General features: G+C 36.7%; 1 pseudogene; it reads right to left on the reverse strand.

Annotated features, from left to right (window-relative positions):
• Positions 1-554: 554 nt before the first annotated feature.
• LOC122446789 lies at positions 555-2,012 on the reverse strand (annotated as a pseudogene).
• Between the last annotated feature and the right edge of the window lie 5,889 nt (positions 2,013-7,901).

Raw genomic sequence — 7,901 nt, forward strand, 5'->3', positions numbered from 1 at the left:
ATGTGTTAAAATTTTTTTCTACCATTTCAGTTTTTTTTTCTAATTCATTTTTAGTCCATCAGGCACACTTTGCTTGTTTGGCAATGTTCTTTAAATTGTTTAAAAACTTTTGCAAATTGATCAACACTAAATGTTTCCAAGTACTACAGACATTTATAACTTTTATGCATCTTGTAAACGCGAAGCTTGGTATGAGGCAATGAACATTTTAAGTTGCTTTAAAATTTAAGTATTGGACATTTAGAGTGCTCTCAACTTGACACTACTAGTGATAAAGTTGAACAAATATAACTAGTTACTATATCTAACCAAATATTTGACTAAATCATTGCTTTTCTTTGGGATCTTGAAGGATATAATACACTATGAAGGAAAAGAATAAAGTAGATTAGGATGTGACCATGCACAGCTAAAACAGTACTTTGTCATTTTCCTTTTTTCTCATTTTTTGAAGGTGGTTGATAGCCACTTTCTTTCCTTTTCCCTCCCTTTCTCTCAGCTTATGAAGATTCCTTGTATAAACCCAGGAGGAGAGTTACCTGCAAATATACAAACTATAGATCCACTGGGTCTTCCTGTTGCAGATGCCTCTCACATTGTCTGATATTCTTTCTCTTTTTCCCTCAGTTTCTTAGTTGGTTGATACCTTAATCTTGCAAGCCTGCTCCATTAACCTTCTTACATTTTCCTCTGCCTTGTATCTCTGAATAACTTGATTTTTTTAATAGTTGAAGAATTATTGCTTTACAGTGTTGTATTAGTTTCTGCTGTCCAACAATGTGAATCAGCTATATGTGTACATGTATTCCCTCCTTCTTGAGCCTCCTTCCTACTCTGCCATCTCTGATTAACTCTAGAAAGCTGAGCTCTGAAGAACTTTTAAGTACCTTCAAATTCAGCTTGCAGAAAATCTCCCTTTGAGGTCTTTAGGAGAGCCAAGGCTGCATGAAAGATTATGTTCAGTCCTTCACAAAGCAGTAAGTCAGTGATGTGGAAGACCATGTGGAGTGGGAACTAGACAGTGAAAGGAGTGAGAAACCACTGGGGTTCATACATATGAGCTTCCAGGTTCAGATCAGAAAAGTTGTGCAGGTCCAGTGACTGTCCTTGCATTAGTCTCTCTAACTGAAAGAATTTGCAGTAATGGTCTTCAAAGCTGTTTTTGCAGAAGTCTCATAAATATTCATTCCTGATTTTCACCAAAACAGAGAATACTATTCCTCTGGCATATGCAGCAGTGATACAGCAGCAAGAAAAAACTGTTCTTGATGGATGTGTTCATCATAGAGTAGGCCTTGCAGATCTTGTAGAGCAATTCCTGGCCATGTCCTCTGGTATCTTTAATTATATGGAGGAAATGTGTGATAAATATCACTCTCCTGGGCTTAGTTCATTGTGATAAGAAATTGATATCTATCCAGCATTGCCCGGTTGTCATGGCAGCCTGCTAATCATTACCTCTTCCTTCAGTGCTTCAGGAACACCATTCTTTCCCACAGCAGATAGCCCTTACTGTTGTGCACCAAGGTTATTGTGCCCTCTTCCTAACAATTCTCCCCAAGAATATAGGATCATCTCAGGACAGCCCTTAGACACACCACCTGTTACACTTGAGAGTTCATTATCACCTCTTTTGCTTCATCCTCCTGCAGTGACACCCTATCCATTAACAGGAGTGATTGGTTCCTCCTTCTCAGATTTGCACTGTCGACTGAGCACCTCATGTATTTCCTGCATTGGTATGGCTTTTTCCCTCAGGTTGTTTCAACCTTGTGAAGAAGTAAAAGGGTTTCTCCTAAAATGCCACAAACACTCTTTTGCAGGGTACACATGTTCAGCTGTCTCAGCTGAAAATAGATAGCCTCCACTGCCTCTATGACTGCCATATCCTTTGCCACAGTCATATTACTCGTTTATCTTTTGGAGTTTCTTCATTAAGTGCCAAATACTGGTGCTTTGCTATTCCACATGCCAGTGATAATATAAGCTCTCCCATCATAGCTCTTTCCCATGGATTCCATCTCCAGTAAATAAATGTCATAGTTCTTCATGTTTCAACCTAGGCTTAATAAGATTCCAAAGCATATTTCAATAGCTAATTCTTTGTTAGAAAGTTGCTACACTGTAATCACAACCTTCTTTTCTATCCCCTGTTTTAATTTGACAGTATTTAAAAAATGCAATATTAGTATAAAAGATTATAAAATAGGGAGTAAAAGTCTTGCTGTCTCTGATCTTCCCTATTCAGATTTCCAAAGGTAAAACCATTGTTTCTGATATATCCCGACATTTGCTATTAGAGTGCAAACGTATATCTATATGATCCATATGTGTATATATATGTATATGTACACAGACACACACAGAGGATCAAACTAAACTAACTTTTCTTTAGGTTACTTTTTCACCCAAAAATGTGTCTTAGGCATTTTTCCATGGGAATGCATTTTTTTTTAGTGGTTCCATAGCATTTTATCTTATGGCTGTACCATAATAATTTATTTAATGAGTTGGAGAAGGCAATGGCACCCCACTCCAGTGCTCTTGCCTGGAAAATCTCATGGACGGAGGAGCGTGGTAGGCTGCAGTCCATGAGGTCGCTAAGAGCTGAACACGACTTCACTTTCACCTTCATGCATTGAAGAAGGAAATGGCAACCCACTCCAGTGTTCTTGCCTGGAGAATCCCAGGGACAGGGGAGCCTGGTGGGCTGCCCGTCTATGGGGTCTCAAAGAGTCGGACAGACTGAAGTGACTTAGCAGCAGCTCATGATGACATTAGATGGTTTCCTGTTATATACTATGTCAAGCAATGTTGCAATAATCATATGTACTTGTATATGAGTTTATATGTAAGAACAATTTGTAAAAATGGAATTTCTAAGTCAACAAGTATTTCATTGTCAGATGTTACCAACTTGTTCTTTAAAAATGTAATACTGGTTTACACTACCAGCAACAGTTGATGGGAATGTCTTGTTTCCCTTCCCTCTGGCCTATACTGAGCATCATCGATCTTCTTAATCTCTAGTGTATAAGATGAAAAATGATATCCTACTTCTGGCTTTTATTTTGTTTTGTTTTGTTAGAAGTACCAATGTGAGGAAAGTCTTAGTGATTGATGGAACCATACAACAATAAGTAAAGTACAATGACAGAATGTGTTAAACTGAAACTACCAAAGTGAGCCATAAAAAGCAATCTTTACTGTGGCAGTCCAGTGCAGCCACAGAAGAAGCACTTTTGCTTACCACCATGCTTATAAAATCCACCTCTGGGCCCATACTTTGACCTCTAATGTCATTCTCTTCTAGAGAAAACTGAGGTTTTTGAGGATAGTTAATGTCATGTCCTGCAGCAGGAAAAAATTGGAAAGCATCCAAAAAAAATTTTTTTTTAAAGAAAGTCAGGATGTTCTTGGGATCATTAAAGGGAACTCTAAACAAGCAAAACAGGCCAGTTTAAGGATGTTCCCTTGACCAAGTTGAGTCAATTTGATAATAAGAAATTATAATAATCATGTTAAATTAAAGCTCACTGAATTTTTAAAAGACCATGAGTTTCTAATGATACCCCAAAGGAAAATTTATACAAAGTATAAAAATGATAGTTGTAATATAAAAAGATAAATAGAATAGATTATGCCTAGCTTCTATTAATTCTAATAAGTAGAAAAATCCTTATTATATATTACGATGCTAATATTATAATACTATACATATACATATAATACACTATACATATATACATATGTAGATTAGTGAAATGTAAAGATGAGTCCAAAAATAGGCATATATATGAGATCAATTGATTTTCAACAAATATGTAAATCAATAGGGAAGGCATAGTCTTAACAAATGGTGCCACTGGTTCTATTGGATATCCATACACAAAAATGATGAACTTTTATATTGTACCATGTATTAGTTTTCTATGCTTCCATAACAAATCACCACAAATTTAGTAGCTAAAAAAATTCACAAATTTATTATTTTATAGTTGTATAGGTTAGAGGTCAAACATGGTCCTCACTGAACTAAAAGCAAGGGGTTGGCAGAGTTGTGTTTCTTTCTGGGGGATTTAAGGAAGAATCTGTTTCCCCAGTGTTTCTAGCTTCTAGATATTGCCCACATTTCTTGGCTCATGGTCTCTTCCCTCTGCCTCTTTTTTTTTAAGATTTTTTTTTTTTTTTAATTTGGAGTATTTTTAAAGCCTTTATTGAATTTGGTGCAGTATTGCTTCCGCTTTATGTTTTGGTTTTTTGGCCCAGAGGCATGTGGAATCTTAGCTCCCTGACCAGAGATCGAACCCACACCCCTTGCGTTGAAAGATGAAGTCTTAACCACTGAACCACCAGGGAAGTCCCTCCTCTGTTTTTAAAGCCATCAAAGTTGCATTTCTCTTGACCCTACTTCAATTTTTACATCTCCCTCTGACCGTAAACAGAGGACACCTGTAATAAGATTGGGCCCACCAATAAAATCCAGGGTAATTTCCCCAGCTCTGTAACCTTAATTACATCTGCAAGTGCCCTTTGCTATGTAAGTGACTTCAGTTCAAAGTATCTGCCAAAGTGGATATTTTTGATCCTCTTGACTAATTTTAGAGTATATCTTTCAATGTGAGGTAGTGGGTCTGATTGGATAGGGCAAACTTCAGGATAGGCAAATGGTAGGATTGTTGATAAGGTGAGGCAAGGATTATGAAGCCATACTTGAAGGGTAAAGCCATTTGAACAGTCATTTGAGTGATCTCTTATTCTGGAAAGGGAGCTATTTACACCGATGAAGGCTGTGTGAGTAGTCTTTTGTTCAGATCTATAGATTTTCAGGACATTCTTAAAACAAGCAAAAAAAATTATTTATAATTTTATTTTCTGGGGCAAGAACTTCCTAGAATACAGTCATGTTAATGAAAACAGTTCTTAGCTTTTTTAAGCTATGTTGCTTTCAGTTGTTTCAGCTTCAGTCATATCCTCTGTAAGATTCATCTCATCTCTTTTGTTTAGAAGTCATCTTTTTTCCATTTTGTTATTCAGTATCTGTATCTCTGTGGTTTTTTAAACATTAATTAAAAGAATACATGAAGCTAGATTATTTACACCTAGTATTCACATTCACACATAGATATCCCACATCTGTACTAGAACATGCAGAGGGCTTAAAACAGTGCCCACCTAGAATAAGTGCTCATTAAATGTTAACTAATAATTATCCCTCACTACAATAAAACATATCGGTAAACTGTCCCAATTTTCTCAAGGATCAACTCCCTTGTTGTCTTATATATTTTCTATACATCATTATGCTAAAAAAGTTTCTGCCTTTTTTTCCATTTTGAAGCGTACATACATCTATATAGGCAATGCTGGCACATTCCTGTATGTATTCCAGTCTAGGTTTGTGCAAGAGACATCCTTAACTAACTTAAGTGCACCCCATCAATGTTGTGGTTACCCATTGCAAAAAATATAATTGCAAGGTACAGGGTCTTCAGGTGTAAACAAAACCCTACTCCATCATTCTCAGGCTCTCTAGTCTACTACTGCCTAAACTCACTCCTGAGGAAACATAGCAATCAGTTTCTTAGCCCTTTCCAAGAGATATTTGAGCAAATGGTTAGACAACTATTGGGTTTATGTTGGATGGGTTCTTGTAACAGTCTGCATTTACCTCTAACATTTACCACACTTTGAAATTAAGCTCTATGAGGGCAGGGATTTTTATCAGTTTTGTACATTGCTGTAATCCCAGTGCCTGACACAGAGGTAGAACTTCAATAAATATCTGTCAATAAATCCCTGGGTTGGCAACCCACTCCAGTCTTCTTGCCTGGAAAAGTCCATGGACAGAGCAGCCTGGTGGGCCAGGGGGTTCCTGGGGCCACAATGAGTCAGATACAACTGAAAGACTGAGCACACACACATGCACACAGTCATTCAATATGGCTCCCGTCTTCTAGAACCAAATGGTTTGCTTATCTCAACAATATGCATTCAGAGCACCCAGTTCTGTCTTGCCCTTGCAGAGAAAATTATTTTCTGTCTTGAATGACTCCAAAATATGTAGAAATGTACATGTTTTCCTCTTCTCCTACTTCTTTTATAAATTGGTGTTGATGTTTTTGTTTTTATTAATAGTTTGGAATTTATAATAAAAATCAAAATGCTGACAAGGTCTGTCTCTGATAACAAGTTTTACAGAGAGCTCAGAGAATAAAGCTTCCCTGCATTACATTAAAATTCATCTCTTGGAAAATTATATAATGTGGTTGGCTGGAGATGAAGATAATTTATCAATTTATTTTGTTGATGCATATTCCATGATCATAACTTTTCTAAAATTAAATCTGAATGTATAACAATTTAAAACACCTTAATGCTAAGCCTTGTCACTTGAGTTAGCGACTTTTATCAAACTAGAGCTCTAAAATTACCTAGCATCATTTATCCCAATGATGTAACACATCAATGGCTTACTTTGTATCATTTATTTTCAATTTATCTTTCATGAAAAATATTACCAAAAGTGTTTACCATAAAAGTGAGTGAAACTTAAAGACAAAAATAATAAAATTCAAATTAAAGAGAAATGATTCAGAAGATGGGAATCATTGATAAATAAAGAGTGAATGAGGGGATTATAGAAACATCTTATGATGTTCAATTATTGACCCTCTGTAAAGCCAAAACAAAGGTCAACAAAGGTCTGTCTAGTCAAGGCCATGGTTTTTCTAGTGGTCAGGTATGGATGTGAGAGTTGAACTGTAAAGAAAGCTGAGTGCCGAAGAATTGATGCTTTTGAACTGCGGTGTTGGGAAAGACTCTTGAGAGTCCCTTGGACTGCAAGGAGATCCAACCAGTCCATCCTAAAGGAGATCAGTCCTGGGTGTTCATTGAAAGGACTGATGTTGAAGCTGAAACTCCAATCCTTTGGCCACCTGATGCAAAGAGCTGACTCATTTGAAAAGACCCTGATGCTGGGAAAGATTGAGGGCAGGAGGAGAAGGGGATGACAGAGGATGAGATGGTTGGATGGCACCACCAACTCAATGGACATGGGTTTGGGTAGACTCCGGGAGTTGGTGATGGACAGGGAGGCCTGGCATGCTACGGTTCATGGGGTCGCAAGGAGTCTGACACAGCTGAGCGACTGAACTGAACTGAAAGTCAAAACTCATTTTGCATATGTAAAAAAGTGGTTACATTATTCACATAGCTACATTCTGGGATAAGAGTAAAGTTGGAAGTCAGTATGGTGGAAGATGAGTCACTATGGTGGAAGATAGTGGAAGATATTCAGGGCAAGAATATTATTAAAGTTCTCTAGAGTAGAAATGTTGGGATAGTCTCATAGAGAGTATAGGATATTTTAATTGTTGTTGATGATTTCCACTAAGATAGGCTACATTTATGACTATAGGCTTTTAATCACAGATAATAGAATTATGGAAAACTTCAAGTAATTAATTTACTCCTCTTTCACCTCTGAAACAGTCCATTGGTATACAGTGCAAATATTACAAGTGTAAAATTAAAAAGAGATACTGTGACCCCTTTCCATAACCAACCCCTTAAGGTGCATCCAACCTTTTTGTTCATTTTCTATTTCTAGAGGATTACACTTCTGAAATGTCTTTAGAATTTCTGATCTCTTTATCTTTTCATTACTACTGTTCTTGTCATCTTTCACAGAGACTAATCAGGTAGCTTCCTAAATGGTATCTCTGTATCTAGGTTTTCTCCTCTTCAGTATATCTTCCATCCTTCTGCTATTTACATGTCTAAGTAAATAGATAATCACATTACTTCTCGATTCACACACATCTGTTGGCATATCACAACTTAAATTTTAAAAAGCTCCAAAATATTTAATATGGCATTTGATCTGACTCAATCAATTC

The sequence above is a fragment of the Cervus canadensis genome, chromosome 8, assembly GCF_019320065.1.
Source record: "Cervus canadensis isolate Bull #8, Minnesota chromosome 8, ASM1932006v1, whole genome shotgun sequence".
Lineage (NCBI taxonomy): Eukaryota > Metazoa > Chordata > Mammalia > Artiodactyla > Cervidae > Cervus > Cervus canadensis.